General features: G+C 42.9%; 1 long non-coding RNA gene across 1 annotated transcript in view; it reads right to left on the reverse strand.

The window, feature by feature from the left end:
* LOC307192590 overlaps positions 1–20,168 on the reverse strand; it is a 39,930-nt gene that overhangs the window by 9,276 nt on the left and 10,486 nt on the right. The window contains exons 2-4 of the long non-coding RNA XR_013830140.1: positions 17,455–17,522; positions 13,461–14,260; positions 9,880–10,009 (exon numbers count right to left, since the gene is read on the reverse strand). This is a non-coding gene — a long non-coding RNA (uncharacterized lncRNA). The remainder of the gene's footprint in view (positions 1–9,879; positions 10,010–13,460; positions 14,261–17,454; positions 17,523–20,168) is intronic.

Genomic DNA, 20,168 nt, shown 5'->3' on the forward strand with positions numbered 1-20,168 from the left:
TGAAGCAAAGAGCTGTGGGACCAGCTTCTCATCAGTCACCTGGCCAGCTTTTTAAATGCTTAGCACTGAGATTCAGGAAAAGATGAGCCCGTGTTTGAGCCCACATAAAGGTCACAATAGATCTACCTGACTTTACTTCACCTGCATCTACTAAACATCAGGTGAGTGTAGAGTTAGCCTTCAATGCCCATAAAATATTATCTAGTGCATATTAGGATGTGTAGGAGTGTAAACTGGGAAAGCCCTTTTTGCAGAACAATTTGGAATATCTATCAAAATATAAGACTTTATTCCCTTTTATACATGGTAAATTATAATGCTGTACACCTGAAACTTGCATAATAACAACAAAAAAAGGGTTTATAACCTTTGATCAAGCAATTCAACTGTGGTTAATATCACAGAAAAGCATCTTCATGGGAGCACAAAATGACGAGTACCGGGCCATTCCATGGAGCATGGTTTTTTGAGTAAAAATGTGGGAAAATGTTGAAGATGGATGACATACACTATGATATATCCATACATTCATACTATAGGGTGATACTCACCAGTTAAAAAGACTGCTGGGACTTCTGCTTCCAGGATAAGGGAATAGACATAGTTTTCCCTAGTCTTCCTGCTAAGTATAAATAAAAACCCTGCACATTATATATAAAACAGACATAAGGAAACTCTAAAAGGAATGAAGAAGGCAATTCAGCTAGGGATCAGAGATCAAAGAAATGACACAGTGGTAAATGCCCTGGCTTTTCTTTTTGCCTTATATATCCCCCAACTGGAGCTGAAGAAGCCAAAGTCCAACCTGTATACAAATGTTTATAACATTCCTAATGGCCCAAGACTGGAAGGGAGCAAGATGACCTTTAATGGGTGCAAAAAATTAAAGTGTGGTACATCCATACTACGGAACACGACTCAGCAAAAAAAGGAACTGCGAATACATGTGATAACCCGAACAAACCTCCAGAGAATTATACTGAGTGAAAAGAGTAGATCCCAAAAGGTTACACCCTACAGTATGCCATTCACATAACATTCCCGAAATCATAAACTAATAGAAACAGAGGACAGATTAGCAGTTGCAGGTTTAAGGAGAGGGTGGGGCAGGAGAGATGCAGACGGAGCAACATGAGGGGTCTTTGTGAGGGAAATGTTCTGTATCTTGATGTATCAATGTCAACATTTTGGTTGTGATATTTTACTGTAGTTCTGCAAGATATTACCACTGGGTGACACTTGTGAAAGGGTACCAGGATCTCTGTATTTTTTCTTCATGTGAATCTACAATTATCTCAAAATAAAAAGTTTAATTAAAAAAGAAGAAAATACTGTCTCTAAGCTCTCCGAGATGTATTGTTTTTAAAAAAGTCAGTTGTACAACATTACCTAAGGTACGACCCCATTTGTGCTAAAAATAAAAACTAAATTTTATAATGACTTAGTGAGTGGCAGGCACTGCTTCAAGCCCTTTGTAAATATTCATGCATTGAAGCCTCACTATAAGTCTATGAGGTAAGCACTATTTTTTTTTTTATAAGTTTTATGGAGCAACTAAGCCCGTGAGCCACAACTACTGAGCCTGCACTCTGGAGCCCGTGAGCCACAACTACTGAAGTCCGCATGCCTAGAGCCTGTGCCCTGCAACAAGAGAAGCCACCGCAATGAGAAGCCTGAGCACTGCAACGAAGAGTAGCCCCCGCTCGCCGCAACTAGAGAGAGCCCACATGCAGCAACGAAGACCCAACGCAGCCAAAAATTAATTAATTTTTAAAAGAACTCATTAAAAATGTATTAGTTATCTATTGCTGCATAACAAATTACCCCAAAGGTTAGCAACTGAAAACAATAATATTTATCTTTCGTGGTTTCTATAGGTCAGAAGTCTGGTTACTAATGAATCTCTGGCCCACATGCTCTCACAGGCTCTAACAAGGGGTTGCTGGGGCAGCAGTCTTATCTCAAAGCTTGACTGGGGAAGGGTCTGCTTCCAAGACACTCATGGCTGTTGGCAGGACTAGGTTCCTTGTGGGCTGTTGGACTGAGGGCCTCAGTTGTTCCCTGACTGTTGGCTGGCACTTGTGCTTCTCTCCTTGCCACATGGGCTTCTATATCAGGCAGCTCACAGCATGGCAGCTTGCTTCATCGGGAGAGAAAGCAAGAGGAGTCGGAGAAAGAACGTGCAAGCAAGAAGGAAGCCACTTTTAAAACCTAATCTCGGAATGCTATCCCATCACTTTTGCCAAATCTGATTTGTTAATGTGAGTCACTAGGGCCCAGCCTCACTCAAGGAGAGGGGATCAATTACACAAAGGGATGAACACCAGGGGACAGGGATCACGTGAGCCATTTTTGAAGCTACCTATACAAAGAGTTACACAGTGGCTGAGGGGCAGAACACAGATGTGCAGGACACTTTCAGTATCTCCATACTGATACAGCATCTTTTCTCTGTCTGTGTTCATGGCTAGTGTTCTCTATCTTGCCATATGCATCCTTTTAACAAATATGTATTGGACACCTATGACATGCCAGGCACTGTCCTGGGTGCTGAGGGACGGCAGGGAACAAACAAACAAACTGAAAAATTATACCAGATGTAAACTGTATCGGATGATAAATGCAGGAGAGGAGAAAAAAGAACCCTCCGCCACTGTTGGTAAAAATGTAAATTGGTGCAGCCACTATGGAGAAAAGTATCAAGGTTCCTTAAAAAACTAAAAATAGAGTTACCATATGATCCAGCAATCCCTCTCCTGGGCATATATCCAGACAAAAGTCTAATGCAAAGAGATATATGCACCCCAATGTTCACTGCAGCACTATTTACAATAGCCAAGACATGTAAACAACCTAAATGTCCATCAACAGATGAATGGATAAAGAAGGTGTGGTACATATATACAATGGAATATTACTCAGCCATAAAAAAGAGTGAAATATTGCCATTTGTGGCAACACACATGGACCTACAGATTATCATACTAAGTGAAGTAAGCCCGACTGAGAAAGACAAATATCATATGATATTGCTTATATGTGGACTCTAAAAAAAAACGATACAAATGAAATTATTTACAAAACAGAAATAGACCCACAGACATGGAAAACAAATTTATGGTTACCAAAGGGGAAAGGGAGGGAGGGAGAAATTAAGAGTTTAGGATTAACAGATACACACCACTCTATATAAAATAGATAAACAACAAGAAACTTCTGTATAGCACAGGGAACTCCACTCTGTATTTTGTAATAACCTGTGTGTGTGTGTGTGTGTGTGTGTGTATAACTGAATCACTTTGTTGTATACCTGAAACTAACACAACATTGTAAATACTTCGATTTAAAAAAATTACATAGACAATAAACAAGGTAAGATAATAAAAAGAGATGTCGGGCTTCCCTGGTGGCACAGTGGTTGAGAGTCCGCCTGCTGATGCAGGGGATGTGGGTTCGTGCCCCAGTCTGGGAGGATCCCACATGCCGCGGAGCGGCTGGGCCCGTGAGCCATGGCCGCTGAGCCTGCGCGTCTGGAGCCTGTGCTCCGCAACGGAGAGGCCACAACAATGAGAGGCCCACGTACAGCAAAAAAAAAAAAAAAAAAAAAGAGATGTCAAGGGAGGTAAAGGTCGAACACAGCCACTCTGCAGAGAGACGTGAAGGAAGTTGGGGAGATGCAGGGGAAGAGTTCCAAGTAAAGGCAACAGCAAATGCAAAGGCCCTGAGGTAGGACCATGGCTGGTGTACTTAAGGCACAGAAAGGAAGCCAGGGACGTACCAGAGAAGTCAACAAGAAAGAGAAGGTCAGAGAGGTTGGCAAGGCCTTGCAGACCGTGGTAAAAACTTTGGTGTTTTACTTGAAAGGTGTTTCCTTTCAAGACCAGGTCATAGAGTAAGAGAACAAAGTATTTTGGGGGCCACTTTCTGACCCTTACCATTGTCCTGACTTTGACAGTTTTTCTTTCACCTGTTTTAAAGGACAGTTTTGTATCCAGCACAAGGTAGGTACTTAATAAATGCTTAATAGTGTTACATAATGTGGTGAGGTCACTTTAAAATCAGACCCTGTACTAATTCAAAAATGTTCAAGGTAACCAACTTTATTAATCATTTGTAATGATCCAAGTTCTAGACACATGGAAATGAATGGAACATGGCTCCTGCCCTTCAAAGAATCATCCTGTAGTGTCCACTCTACAATGAAAGATGTTACCGTCAGGATGGCAGAGGATTCCAAGGATAATTTTGCATACTTTGGCCAAACTTTTCCTTGCACGGATTCCCAGGGTAAGGAATTGCAGAGAACTGAACCATATTAATGAACTATATTTTATAGAAATTAGGTCATTTCTTGGCTAGCACTCTTCATGAAGTGGGTCACATATTTTCCCACCTTTCTACCTGAGTCATGACATAAATGAATCCAGTGATGGTTTCACCTTGAGTGCCAACTTTGACACATATTGGCTTCCAGGAAAACTATGTTAAGAATGATTCTGAGGCCACATTCAAGCCCATGCTCAATGTCTACCATGGACCCAGCATGAAGAAATGGTGGCTGACCATCTCATCAAGATTACATTGTAAATATGGTCCACCATGTCAGTAAATGGCAACTCCATCATTTGATTTGCTTGGGCCAACATCCTTGGAATCATCCTGGACTCCCCTTTCACTTTTATAGGCCACATCCAAATTGTCAGTAAATGCTAATGGCTCTACCAGCAATGTATATCACCTCCACTGCTTCCATCCTGTTTCCATCTCCTACTACTCTCCTATGCACCATACTCATCCCACTGTTGTTCCTTGAACCTACCAGGAACGCTCCCAACTCCGGACTTTTGAGTTTCTAGTTCTCTCTAGCTGACGGGCTCTGTCACCAGGTAACCACAGCTTGACGTTCCTCCTTCACCTTCTCAGTGAGATCTTCTCCACCTTCCTATTTACAATTGCAGCTCCCACATCCCCTCCTCCCAACACTCTTCCCTCACTTGTACATATCCCTCATCATCAATTTACATCCTATATGTTTTTGTTACTTATTTATTTAGTGGATACATCCCTCCACTAAAATATATGCTGCATGAGGACAAAGATTTCTCTCCTGTCTGTTCACTGTTCTATCCCCAGCACCGAGAACAGTGCAAGCACGGTAGCTGCTTAATAAGTGTTTATCAAGTAAAGAGTAGATAAACAAATGGATGCCAGGGCTATAATTCAATGAGGTTCAGCAATTGTTGGTATTTTAGGAGCCTCTTTGTCTCTACAGTAAATGGCCTTATGCTGTAATGCTCTGGTTACTTCACTATAGCCAATGAGTCTGTTTAGAGCTGCACTGTCTAATATAGTAGCTACCAGCCACAGGTGGCTTTTTAGATTTAAATTTATACTAATTAAAATTAAGGAAAATGGAAACTTCAGCTGTTCAGTCACATTAGCCATATTTCAAGTACTCAACCGCCACATGGGGCTGGCAGCTACCATACTGGACAGCACAGGTACAAAACATGTTTATCAGTGCAGAAAGTTCTGTTGGCCAGCACTGGTCTGGAATATCCACTCTGACTACCCCAGAGTAATTACTATAATTAATCTTCTAATTTGAGAGACCAACTAAATCAACTTGTTAAAATTATATCCAATAAGCACAGACTGAATATTGATCCAGGCCTGAAAAATTCTCCTATGGGATTGTGTGCCTGGGCTTTCTGACTCCATTCCAGAGGGTCCCTTCTTCCTTCATCTTGGCTTTTCTCTGCTGTTCCAAAGTGATGAGTTTTCTGGGTAGAGGGCTTATAGATAGGTGAGTTGATACAGTAGCACCTCTACTGCATGAAAATTGACTCCTTAACTCAGATTGTATTTTGCCAATCTTCTAAGATAGAGGACACATGGCAATTGTCAGAAATAAAGATAGGAATGGGATAAGATTCTCTGTGTGGCCTGGGATCAGAATAGTAAGTGGGTAACCAAACAGGAAGTGGACCAATTATGAAGGTAAGTGGACAGAACATTGTAAGGTCAACAGTAGTTGACATTCATAGTCTGAGATAGACACACATTGTGTGTTTTCAGTAGAGGAGCATGGTTTACACTGTTATTTACAGCCTGGGGATTTTGGTAACCCAGGCAGAAGTGCCCATCACCAGTTTTTGTTTCAGTAGGTCACGGGACCCACATACTGCTTCATCACTGATACCTCCCATAGGCATTACTCCCAGTGCTCTTTAAATAATCCAGCAAACCACCCGCAGAGGTTGGGATGGGCAAACATCCTTCAGAATGAAGTATTTTCCCCTGCCTGCTTTCAGCTCTCTCCTCTCCGGAGGACAAAGGGAAGTCCACACTTCAGCACTTTTAACTGTCACCTTCAGGAACAACTGCAGTCTCTCTCCCTCTTCCTGCTTAATTACAAACTGCTTTCACATCCATCTAAGGAAATGTACCTATCCCTAGTAGACAACAAGCCTTGAGAGCCCTCCAGGCTAAGATCAGAGGTTAAGTTCAAATGAGATACCAGCACAATCTGACCTAATTTTAACCCTGCTAAATAATTAAAAGAAAAAAAAATTAAGCAAGTTTCTAAAAAAATTCTCTCCATCTTTTAATTTGCAACTAAAATTAATTTATTTTGAAAACATGCCACGTTTTATCCCCTTCTTTTTTTCTAGTCTGAGGAATGCTTCTGTTATTTCATAGACAAAATGTTCCTTTCATTTTCGGAAGGCCAAATATTTGATGTGGTTTACTTTTCACTATTTAATGTTTGTTTCATGATAGTATCCTAATTTCATTCCATGATTAACTGGTTTTTCCCTTATTTATGCCTCAGTTCCATATTTTAGAAAGCTGGCCAGTGGATCTTTGGGGATTCTGAATGTCTTGTTTATCTGTTGTGTTCCCCATCGTGACTCAAAGGGAATCTGACCATGAATTGGTGTGGAATTTTTCAATGAATGTACCAATGAATGAATGAATGAATGAGTGGATACAGAGTCACTAGGCAAAGAAGTCATCACATGCTCAACATTGCTAACATTAGGAAAATATAAATCAAAACCACAATGAGATATCACCTCACACCTGTCAGAATGGCTAACATCAAACAGACCACAAGTAACAAACACTGGTGATGATGCAGAGAAAAGGGAACCCTCATACACTGTTGGTGGGAATGTAAACTGGTACAGCCGTTGTGGAAAATAGTATGAAAAAACTAAAAATAAAATGACCATATAACCCAGCAATTCCACTCCTGGGTATATATCCCAAAAAAGCAAAAACACTAATTCAAAAAGATAAAAGATACATGCATCCCAATGTTCATAACAGCATTATTTACAATTGCCAAAATATGGAAGCAACCTAAGTGTCCATCAACAGATGAATGGATAAAGAAGATGTGGTGTATACACACACACACACACACACACACACACACACACACACACACACACACTAGAATACTACTCAGTCATAAAAAAGAATGAAATCTGCAGCAACATGGATGACTTGGAGAGCATTATGCTAAGTGAAATAAGTCAGACAGAGAAAGACAAATACTGTATATCACTTATATTTGGAATCTAAAAAATACAACAAACTAGTGAATAGAACAAAAATGAAGTAGGCTCACAGGTACAGAGAACCAACTGGTGGTTACCAGTGGGGAGAGGGAAGGAGGGAGGGGAAATATAGCAGTTGGGAAGGGAAAGGTTATTATGGGATTATATGAAATCATATTTAGATTTAAAGAATCTTTCATTCAATTAAAAAAAAAAAAATCCATGCAAGACTGCATGGCCAGTCTTGGCCTGTGTCTCTCCACTTAGAGAATGTTCTCAGATCCTATATCCAGAAGCACTTTTACCAATGGGACTTGGTTGTGCAGAATAATCCTGCTTACCCCAGCTCAAGAGTAACTGGGTGAAGGAGAGATACTGTGAGAACACTGGGATACAACACAACTTTCAAACAATAACAAGGACCCAGACAGATGCCACGTACCTGAATGGGTTTAAAAAGAAAAAAGTCTCGGGACTTCCCTGGTGGCACAGTGGTTAAGAATACGCCTGCCAATGCAGGGGACACGGGTTCGATCCCTGGTCCGGGAAGATCCCACATGCTGCAGAGCAACAAAGCCCGTGTGCCACAACTACTGAGCCTGCACTCTAGAGCCCATGAGCCACAACTACTGAGCCCATGTGCCACAACTACTGAGCCCATGTGCCACAACTACTGAAGCCCACATTCCTAGAGCCCGTGCTCCGCAACAAGAGAAGCCACTGCAATAAGAAGCCCACGCACCACAACGAAGAGTAGCTCCCGCTACCAGCAACTAGAGAAAGCCCACACGCAGCAATGAAGACCCAATGCAGCCAAAAATAAAATAAATTCATTCAAAAAAAAAGGCTCTTTGGACTTTACCATTTCTTTTAGGCAAAAAGCATTTGCAATAAGTAGAATGTACCAGGGAACAAAGACAACATGGAAGTGTTCGCTTTCTAGCCACATACTGGCACCTGCATCATCTTGGCTGAAATGGCTCTCAGTCACTCCTCTGTTGGTTTCTAGGTGGCACAGGGAAATGCAGACTGAGCTCTAACTTAGCAGGACACCGTGAAAATGCAAATGCCAAAGCGGTAAGTACCAGAGACTGGAAAGGCAAACTGGTGGTAAAGGAATGAGTATGGGCTCTAAGTCAAACTCCTCGCTCTGCCCATTACTCGGTTGTATGCAGCTGTGAGACCCAGCCAAGTTACTCAACATCTCTGGGCTTCAGTTTTCCTATATCTAAAACAGGAATAATAACAGTACCTACTTCACTGGGTTGTTGCACAGAGTTAGCAAGTTGACATATGTAAAGCACAGAGAGTACCAGAAAAGTAGTCACTCATCAAAAAATGACTGATCCTATGATGACAATGACAATGACAATGATGTTGGGAAAACTGTACTTTAGTTAGACATTCCCATCCTAGGACACAGCTTATATTATGGACAGATCTAGGCTGCATCCATAATCCATAGGTCCTATGATACTACAGAAGAAGTGGTTCCACCGTATTTCCACATATACACCCACATGTGAGAGGATTCTATAGCACAGATGTTCTGGGCCATCACCACAAAAGTGGACGGCAGCAGAATATAGCATGTATTAGACTGGCACAAGCTCGAACCTCAGCTCTTTCCCTTATTATCTATGCAGCATGGACAAATTAGACAATTTTGCTCTGTTTCCTCTTCCACAAACTAGAGATAAAAGCAGTACCTGTTTCCTTGTACTGCCACAAAGATGAAATACAATATTGCATGTAAACTTTCTAGTCCATCTCTGCAGAGGAAGTGTTCACTAGAAAGTAGCTCTCATGATTTATCTCTGGTTAAGGTGCTGGTGGGGTACATCAACCTGTTCCTTTGAGCCCATAATGGGACTTTGATCCAATGAACCATTGACTCTCCAGGTTGCAAGGGGCCTCCAGGATCATTTACCCCATGTTCCTTTCTTCACAGATGAGGAATTCTGAGGCTCAGAGAGGGGAAGTCACTCGCCCAAGCTTACCCATCTGCGTAGAGGCAGACGATTCGAAACTGGTTCTCCTTATTTCCTGTTCTGGGGCTCTTTTAGCAACAACTGAATTGATCCCCTCTGGGAGCACAGCCCTCCTGATTCTCAGATGCTGTTTTCTTCACCTTATCCCACTGTCTCAGATGCTATTAATGCCCTAGCCATCATCTCTCAGCATCTGTTGCTCAGTTTATGTCCTGGCTTTTGGTAGAACATCTCTGAGGATGCTACACACTGTCTTCCAGGGATTCGCCCCTGGGACTAAGCCCCAGCTGCCCCCAGAGGCGGCCTGATCACTAACCTACCTTGTGTGGGCTTCTTTCTTTTCCACGTCTCACTTCCCCATCACCTTCCCAGCGCTTCTCAGGATCACCTTCCAAATCAACTATTTGCATTCGGTGGTTTACCTTGTGGTCAGCTTCTGGGGAGTGCAACCTAAGACACATACGGGATAATTGTTTGAAGACGGGAAAAAGAGGAATAACACAACAGGAAAAAAATCAGTACAAAACAAAACACATTGCTTGCCGAGTGCACAGATACAATCTGGGCATCACAAAGAGTTGAATCGGAAAGTACAAACTGGTAATTGGGAGTCACGCAGGCTAGAGAACCTCAAGGGCCCTGGCATGTCTCTGGGTCAGACCGTCAGCCGATGGTAAAGTCACCGGACTCCTTCTATGGACGGTCCCACAGCACAACACAGCATCTCATACCCATAACTCTGCCAACACATAAAATATCCTGTTTTCTTTCTCCCCTAAAAACCTCCCTCTCTCTACATGTTCTTCAAATGTAAATTCCCAGCCTCAGAAACCTCAGTCCTTCATTTGCCTTCCCGAACACATCAGTGGTGAGGGTCATCATTCAGACTGTCTCTAGATGGAAACAAATACACTGGGCATTTCGCAGAAAACGAATCTTCCATAGTTAAGGTTTTCAGTAAAATTACAAATGCCAGTCCGTTTATTAGGCACTATACATAATCTATTCTTATTCTTGCCCCAAACTGTAAAATGGTGGGTATAGGAAATCCCATTCTGTGGGGCAGTTAAAGCCCAGAGAGGTTCGGTGATTGAGCCTGGGTCACACAGCTCGTACACAATGGAATAAAATGTGAACCAGTGCTTTCCCCCGAAGCTTGAGTTCTTTCCACCCTGTGACATCCGGCCTCATGTTCAAGATATACTACCTCCTTGAAACATGAACTGCCTTAGTCACTTTCTCCTGAGCTTGGCTAATTTAAATTTTGCAGCTAACACAACAGCTGCTCGAATGTGATTCAGAGAGCTTCAGGGCCCCTCTCAAGTTGAAGACCTCAGAGGGATTATGGAGGGGGAAACAAATGCAGCTTGTCTCCTAAACAAGAGGTAATTCAGACTAAGAGATGCTGGAATCAGGCTAGTCTGCAGGCTACTTTCCCAGCCAGAGCCAGGGGAGGTCAAGGTCGACAAGAAATCCCAAATGAGAAAATGAAGTGCTCAGCTGTATACCAGGAGGGTTGCCAAGAAATTCATTCATTAAAGAACAGGCTTCAGTGCCATGAAAAGCACACAGCTTTTGATAAGGCAGAAAGGCAAGCCCACAGCCAAACGTCTGGGAGCATCCTTGCAAGGAGGAAGCGGCTTCTTCCATTTTGCAGCCCTGGTGGTGTCCAGTTGGGGGCTCCCTTTGACAACTGGCTCTCTCGGTCAAGATTATTTCCATGGTTACGATGGCTCTGTATTCATCATTAGAAATGACGCGTTGCGGGGTAGGGGAGGCTGGGGGAGCAGAAGTGGGATTGAAGAAAATCTAGAAAAATGGGCCAAGCCCAAAGTGAAAATGTCCAACGTTAAAATATAGAAATGCCAACTCTTTGAGAAATAAAATGTGAAGCCATTTTAAGGTACAGAAAAGTCAAGAAGGGACAATAAATGACTTTTTTTAAGCTTCTCACTTTTGCAAGAACAAAGGACACTCACTATTTTATGTTCATGAAAAAAGGATCCAGGCATTCCTGCTGTCTTTAAAGGAGGATAATCATTTCAAATCTCCCTCTGTGAGTGCCAAGCTGGTGCTGAAGGAGACTGGTAATTTTTGTCTGGGAGTGAAAAGCTACAGAGAACTCAAGGTTAAGCAAGCAATTAACGCAATATTGACGGTGGGGTTTGCTGACAGACTGATGTGGCTCCCGGCAGCCTGGCGTTTCCACCTCACTTGCATTAGCCATTTTTCGATTAGGAAGAGAAGGTACAAGAAGTAACCATTTGCCAAGGGGTCAGAGGATCTGAGTTTTAATGGATCAAGAATTTCTACATAGGAGGGATTTGCGATAGGGCAATGGATAGAGTGTGGAAAACTGGAAGGGGAAAGTTGCGAAAACTGCCTCGAAGCTGCATTTGCATAACCAGCATAAAGCTATTCCTTGGATTGTATATGTCTGTGCAGGGCCTTAAAGGGGCTGATAGACGCATGGGTGGCTTTGTTTCCTACTAGCCATGTGTGATCTTAGGAAAGTTACTAACCTCTCCAAACCTCAGAGGTCTATCAACATGTACTGAAGGCTTACTGTGTGTCAGGCATTGTCCCGGACACTAAAGGACCAGTGGTAAAGCAGACAAAAATCCTGCCCTCAGGGAGCTGACATTTAAGGGATGAGAGACACAAAACCTAAATGGGTACTCTGATGCCACGTGGTGTTAAAACTGAGTAAGAGAATAAGAAGTGAGCGGGGTCAGAAAAGGGGAAAAGCTGTTTTGGAAAGAAGGCATCAAAGAAGTTCTTTTTCTGAGGAGAAAACACCTGGGCAGAGAACTGAGCAGGGCAGTGTTCCACATCCTTTGCGGCACTACTGACATTTGGGGCCAGGTAACTGCTGGTCATGGGGACTGACCTGTGTATGTAGGAAGCTTAGCAGCTCCCCTGGCTTCTACCCAGTAGATGCCAGTAGCACCTTCCATAGTGTGACAATCAAATATGTCTCCAGACAGCTGCCAGATGTCCTCTGTGGGGCAAAACTTCCCCAGTTGAGAACCACTGGTGAAGAGTAAGGGAGAGAGTGATGTGGTTGTTCAAGGGCAGAGTATTCCAGGCAGAAGGAAGGGCAAGTGCAAAGGCACTGACAGGGTGGGAATAAGCAGGTGGTTTGGAAGAAGAGGAAGGAGTCTAGATGGTTAGATGCTGATGTCAGGGAAGAAGAAAGAGGTTGACGGTGAAATCGGAGCAGCAGTGAGGGGTGACATCACGCAGGGCATTAGAGATGGTGGTAAGAAGTTTGGAATGTGAGTGGCAAGAGAAACTACTGGAAGGTTTGGACACGGAAAAGCTCTGACTTCATTTTCATCTCACTGGCTGCTGTGGGGAGGACTGACTCTCGAGGGTAGAACAGAAGCAATGGGACCACTTACGGAGGCTCGCTCCAGCATCTAAGGAGAGATGCTGGTGCAGAGACTGTGATGATGGCAATGGGCATATGGAGAAGTTGTCAGAAAAAGATTATATTTTGATGGAAGAACTGCCAGAATTGGGTGATGTACTGGATGGGAGAAATGAAGGGAACAGAAGCCAAAGAAGTGCTTAGTCCGGGGTATGAACATCTGGGTGGGACTGCTGTCATTACACTGAGCTGGGCAAGATGGGGCAGGAACAAGTTTGGGTGGAGGAACCGATAGTGCCAGCTTGGATGCGCTGCCTTTGACATGCTTCTCCAGCATTCCAAGAGGCATCTGAACACAGCAAGAGTTCAATTAATGGAAAGAAAAAGAGGGGGGAAACACACAAGGCTGAATAATCATAGCAGAGGGTTCTTTACTTTACGAAGGTTTATGAACCACTATCTAAATTACAGACATTTCAGTTAAGACAAATTTGGGAAGAAAATTTCATCCATGTCACTTACCCATACCTTTCACTCGCAATATTTTCTTGCTAAAATAACATAGTTGATAGGAGGAATTATTTGAGTATCTAGGATCCATCATCCATGAGAAGCTGGGTTAATCTTCACGACTCTCCCTCCATTTATTTATTAGACAGTAAATCAGTGGCAGAGTTCTTTGGAACCAATCTCTTTACAATATTTTTCTCTATGGTTTCTTACATTAAAAAAAAAAAAGGGGCTTCCCTGGTGGCGCAGTGGTTGAGAGTCCGCCTGCCGATGCAGGGGCCACGGGTTCGTGCCCCGGTCCGGGAAGATCCCACATGCCGCGGAGCAGCTGGGCCCGTGAGCCATGGCCGCTGAGCCTGCGCGTCCGGAGCCTGTGCTCCGCAACGAGAGAGGCCACAACAGTGAGAGGTCCGCGTACCGCAAGGGAAAAAAAAAAAAAACGTTGCACTCCAGAGAGGATTATAGACTCAGATGTTGACTACTGAAAGAAGTGATTTTCAAGGAGTTTAAGGGTGACTTTTATATTTAGAACAAGCTGGGCTTTCTGTCGTTGAGTAGAGAAACTGCTGCTCCTCATTAATTAAACAAACCCCTGCTGTTTCTCTCCATGGAGCACGCTGCATGCATGTTTTCCTGTGAAAAACACCAGTGGGTGGTTGCCATTTGGAGCATCAAACTCTGCGACTTCAGGTTTTTGCTTCTTATTTGTCATTGTTGTTTCTCTGCCCTTGTAGTCTTAACCCACACGGCACATCTCTTCCAGTTACTGGGACATGGAACCTCAGTTTTAGATTCTCTGAAGGATCGGCAAATTTTTCCTATAGAAGCAAGAAAATGTATATTTTAGACTTTGCAGGCCATATAGTGTCTTTCAAAATTATACAACTCTATCATTGTGGCCCCAAAGCAAACATAGGTAACATGTAAACAAGTGAGTATGACCGTATCCCAATAAAACTTGACAGAAACTGGCCACAGGTGGGATTCGGTCCATGGGCTGCGGTCTGTCCAGCTCTGCTCTGTAGGATGAATCTCTTTCAGATGACACGTGAGCTATCTGTAGAGTGACTCTCATGTATACAATAGAGCCCCTACTAAGACAATCATTTAGAATACAGCCTCCTAATCTGTTGAAAAGTTATAATAACACATGTGAACAGAATTATAATATCTTTTTCTTTCAGGTTTCATGAGAGAGACTTAAGCATTTGTAATTCCAATGGAAGAAAGTTTTGGTAGCATATCAGCTAGATCTATCCATGATTACCATGAGGCTATAAAACAAATCATCCGAAAACTCAGTAACTTAAAACAATACCCATCTATCATTTCTCCAACATCTAGTGACCCCCTGGATGGTTCTGCTAATCTGGACCTAGTTTGCTGATCTTGGCTGGACTTGCTTATGTATTTGCATTCAGCTGGTGTGTTGGCTGGGGCTGGTTGGTTTTGCTTGGTCTTGACTAGGAGGACTTGGTTCTCCTCCATGGGGCCTTCATTCTCCAGAACACTAGCCAGGGCTGGTTCTCATGGCATGGCTGGAGTCCAAGTGGAAGCAAGAGAATAAGTCAAATATGTAAGCCCCCTTGAGACCTAGGTTCCAAATTGCTGCACCATCATTTCCACTATATTCTTTTGTCTAAAGCAAGTCACAAAGCTGGCCCAGAATCATACCGAAATGGAACTATAAAGTTTCTGGGCGAAAGGAATAAATCCAGAGAGACCATGAATTGGGGTCATCAATGCAGCTGGTCCACCCCTCTGGCCACTCAAATACCAGCTCCTTACAGGCATGTGCTCTCTGGACTGAACACCTCATGCTATCACTTAAGCAGGGGAAAGGTGGGAGAAATCAACTGATTCTGATTCTTTCAAAATCAACATTCCAAATATATCAAATTTGTCTTTCTTTCTGTCTTCTCTCATCTCTGCCCACTTTATTTTCCTCTCTCGGCGGACGAGCTTCTTCTGTTGCTTAGCCTACGTGGTAGAAAATGCGGAGTGGAAAATGGCTGTCCCACTGTTCCTATGGTGTATTTTTCTCAGCTCAGACTGAACCAGAAAGTCTAAGTCCTAACTTCATATTCCTGAGCAGGTGGGTTTTATTGGTTCAGCTTGGATCAAAGGGCCACGCTTGTCCAGTCATGTATGACTAGGGTTAGAGACTATAAACATGGTTCCCAGCACCCCTTGTTTTGTGGGTGAAGGAGGCACTTAAGAGGTTGTTGAGAATTGCACAGGCATACCCCCAAAGTGCTTATGATAACGATTCTCCCCATCTTTAGGAATGAGTTTCAGTAAGAAGGAGGAAAAGAATTCAATCTTGTGATATCATAAAAAGGCATTCATTTGTCTGATTCTTTGAAAATCTTCGTTCCAACATATCAAATTTTTAGAATAGCTGAAAGACGGCATTGCTTATTTTCCTCTATTTAACTAACCATGCTTAAGAGAAGTCTCTTAGTCTTAGTTTGGGGGTCCCCAGCAGCAGACCCTGAGTCAAGGATTCAAGGGCAACTAGTGTATTTGGGAGGTCATCCCAGGAAAAGCCAAAACAGGAGTGAGAAAACCAGACAGAGACCAGAAGGAACAAATGAATGGTGAATTAACAAGCAAATTACCATTGTGGGCAACTGACCCTTAATTCTGCTGGGGAACTCTAAGAAACAGTGTCAGTCATACACGTAAGGCTTGTCAAGCATTGGTTGAGGGAACGCTAGGATTGGATTGTTTAATCCCTGGCCCTGCCAGCCTGTTGCTTACATGGTAAGAATGGTTCCACTGACCAGAGATCGCTCACGGGCTTCAAAATTCAGGTTCCGGCCATTGAAGTCCAGCTGGTGTACACTGACCATGACCAGCCAGGGGAGAGGGTATGATGAAGCAGGGAGGGGCCACCCAGATAGATACAGACAAGATCTGACCTACTTCTAAAAAGGCCCACACTACAAGGGGGCAAGTGAGACCTTTTAAGTTATTACATTAGTCCAGGCTCAAGATGTTAGTATCTTGAAAGAGCATGAATGGTGAGGCTGGGAAGAAGTGGTTGACAGCTGCTAAGAGCTAGAAGGAAGAGTCTACAGGAATTAATAATGGGTTAGAAAGTGACACAGGTGACTTCAAGGTGAGTTCTTTATTTGTCTGTCTTTGTTAGGAAGGGGATGGCACTCGAGGCCAAGCGGCACCCAAAGTGTAGGCAAGTGCCAGGCTGTGATGTTTTCTAAGACTGGATGCCTGGGGGGCTCGAAGAGGGGTGGGGGGTAGTTTCCTAACTGCTGGAAAGTTAGGTCGGGATCTGATTCTGTGGGGCGCACACTGCCTTGTCTTCAGCAGTGAGTGACCCCAGGAAGCTTTTACAGCAAACAGTGACATGATCAGAACTGCGCTTTATAAAGTTATTTTGGCAAATTAAGGAAATCACATCATCTGAGGAAAGAGTAAATGTGCAAAGGGGTCCAGCTACAGAACTGACATAATCCTGAAAGAACAAGGGGAAGAGGGCAGGCTTGAGGTAGAAGCACCGGCAAAGAAGCGAGAAGGAGAGATGTGGGAAGCATTTCAGGACTGCAGAGGAAGAGTCAAAAGAGCTGGAGACTGGATGTGGGTTGGAGGAACTGGGTCAAAGAAGGCTCTGAGGTTTATTCCTCGTTGATAGGGAGGATGGGGAAGCTCTTCCCCAAGCTAAGGGGATTCAAAGAGAGAGATCATTTTCTCTTAGGTGGGTTGCCAGATAAAATGCAGGAGGCCTAGTTACATGTGAATTTCAGATAAACAACAAATAATTTTTTAAGGATAAGAAGGTCCCATGCAATACTTGGAACATGTTTATACTAAAAAGTTATTCACTGTTTATCTGAAATACACAGGTAATGAAGCCTTCCATATTTTTGTGCTAAATTTAGCAACTCTACTCTTTGGATGAGCTGACTTTGAGGGGGGCTGTGGGACACAGGGAGCAGGTGGAGACATATATCTCATACTGAGGGGACAGGTCGTGGCTAGAAGGGCATACCTGGGAGTCACTTATGGAGGATGATTTCACGCTTCTGCTTCTCACACTTGGCTGCACTTGGGAATCACCTAGAGAGATTTTTAAAAAACACTGATGATCAGAGATTCTGTTTTAATTGTCTACGGTGCAATCTGGGCACTGCGATTTTTTTTTTAACATTTTATTGGAATATAATTGCTTTAAAATGGTGTGTTAGTTTCTGCTGTATAACAAAGTGAATCAGCTATATGTACACATATATCCCCATATCCCCTCCCTCTTGCGTCTCCCTCCCACCCTCCCTATCCCACCCCTCTAGGTGGTCACAAAGCACCCAGCTGATCTCCCTGTGCTATGCGACTGCTTCCCACTAGCTATCTATTTTACGGTTTGGTAGTGTATATATGTCCATGCCACTCTCTCACTTCGTCCCAGCTTACACTTCCCCCTCCCCGTGTCCTCAGTTCCATTCTCTACGTCTGCGTCTTTATTCCTGCCCTGCCCCTAGGTTCTTCAGAATCCTTTTTTTTTTAGATTCCACATATATGTGTTAGCATATGGTATTTGTTCTTCTCTGACTTAACTTCACTCTGTATGACAGACTCTAGGTCCATCCACCTCACTACAAATAACTCAATTTCGTTTCTTTTTAGGGCTGAGTAATATTCTATTGTATATATGTGCCACATCTTCTTTATCCATTCATCTGTCGATGGACACCTAGGTTGCTTCCATGTCCTGGCTATTGTAAATAGAGCTGCAGTGAGCATTGTGGTATATGACTCTTTTTGAATTATGGTTTTCTCAGGGTATATGCCCAGTAGTGGGATTGCTAGGTCACTGGGATGCTTAAAAGCATCCTCAGGTGATTCTAAAATGTAGCAAAATTTAGGAAGCACTGATTATGGACATAGGTGGAATTACCAAAGTAGAAAAGAATGCCCAAGATGGTCCCCTGGGGAGCCATGTGCATCTAAAATGTACATAGGAGCAAGGAGATAACAAAGAGGAGTGGACAGTACAGGTCAGAGGGGAGGAAGGAAATAGCAAAGTGGAGAATCAAGGAGGGAGTGGTCAGCTGTGTTCAGTGCTGCAGAAAGTGGAGAGAGGCTAAGTAGGAAAGCGGCATTGAACTTGTCTCCTAGGACTTGTGTATTGGACTTGTCTATTAGCCTTAAAGGGCTCTGGGTCATAAGGGGTCAATGTGGAATGCCAAATTGCAGAGGCTGAGGAATATGTGAGGTGAGCAGATAAACTCACCAACATTTGGTGACATTGTTGGCAAACTTTTATCTCCTGTCTCTTTACCTGGAGAACAGAGAAAATACCACCTTTCCTGCTAGACTCTCAGGGCGGACAAAAGCCAGATTGGAAAAGAAAAAGTGCAATGAAAATTCTTTTGCATGAAGTTCTGGAAAGAACACTGACTTTGAAACAGTCTCAGCATCACGGCTTCCCAGCTGTGACCATGGTCATGAGAGCAGCCTCTGTGAGCCTCAGTTATGGCATCTGTAAATTGAGGACAATGGTACTCATCTTAATAGGTGTTGTGAGGATTAGATGAGGCACGCAGCCCCCAGGACAGGGCCTGGCACATTCTGGGTTCAACTTTTTTCCAAACTGCAAAAGATTATTCAAACATAAGGTGATGATGACAATGACAATGACAATGGTGATGGTTATAAGGGAAGAAAGAAGCAAATGCCAAACAGGTAAAAAAAAAAAGGAGTCTGCACAGAATATAAAGATTCCCTAATATAGGTTGTGGTTTACTTGAGAGATTTTTAGCAGATTCTCATAATCATACTTTCCTCTTTATGGGGGTTAGGGAGGAGGGGACACAGAGTGAATGGATAAATATGAACGAGAGAGCACACACGATTTCTCTAATTTACTTATTGGTGTTTAAGAAGCACTACCTTGAAGTCTCCCATCACTACTAAGGGATTTTAATTTCCCTTGGGGATGCTTTTTCTCCTCATCTCACGACTAAAAGAGAATCTGAAAATAGCCATCACAAACAAGGTTTGCATTTTTCCACTACAGGTCACTACTGCTTATTCCAATATACTTCCCCACAGCAAACTAACTGCTCAGGCAAGGAAGAAGGCAGACAGGATCAAAGCTACTTGTAATGGCTAAAAAGTGCCTGATTTGCCTAATTATAAAAGTTAGAATGCAAAGTGGGTTTTTTTTCTTATCTTTAAATCACCTTACAAAAGTTAACTAATTAATCCCCATAACACCTTCTGATGTGTGCATTATTATTTAACTCAAGGTGAAGCTTCAGCTGGTGGATGAAATTTAAATAAAGGCCACTTGATAGTGAGAAATAAGCCAACTGAATATGTAACCAAACTTAGGAGAGCTGTAGATGTCACAAACTGTCCTCCAAGAAACCTGTGTGTTACAACTAAAAAATTTAACAGACTGCCTCAGTAGCTATCTGAATAAAAATAAAACGAAATTGCTCACTGAGATGTCTACCATTTCAAAGAAACATTCAAATCAGCAATTTTGGAGACTTGTCTAAAAATTACATCTTCTGCAAAATGAAGATGTCAATATTCTTTAAAATTATTTCCCCAAATTCTATCAAACATACAAAGAAGAACTTATACCTATCCTTCTTGAACTCTTCCAAAATATCAAAGAGGAGGGAATACTCTCAGAGACGTTCTATGAAGCCACCATCACCTTGCCCTGATACCAAAACTAGACAAAGACAACACCAA

Source organism: Stenella coeruleoalba (assembly GCF_951394435.1).
Source record: "Stenella coeruleoalba genome assembly, chromosome: 10".
Classification (NCBI taxonomy): Eukaryota; Metazoa; Chordata; class Mammalia; order Artiodactyla; family Delphinidae; genus Stenella; species Stenella coeruleoalba.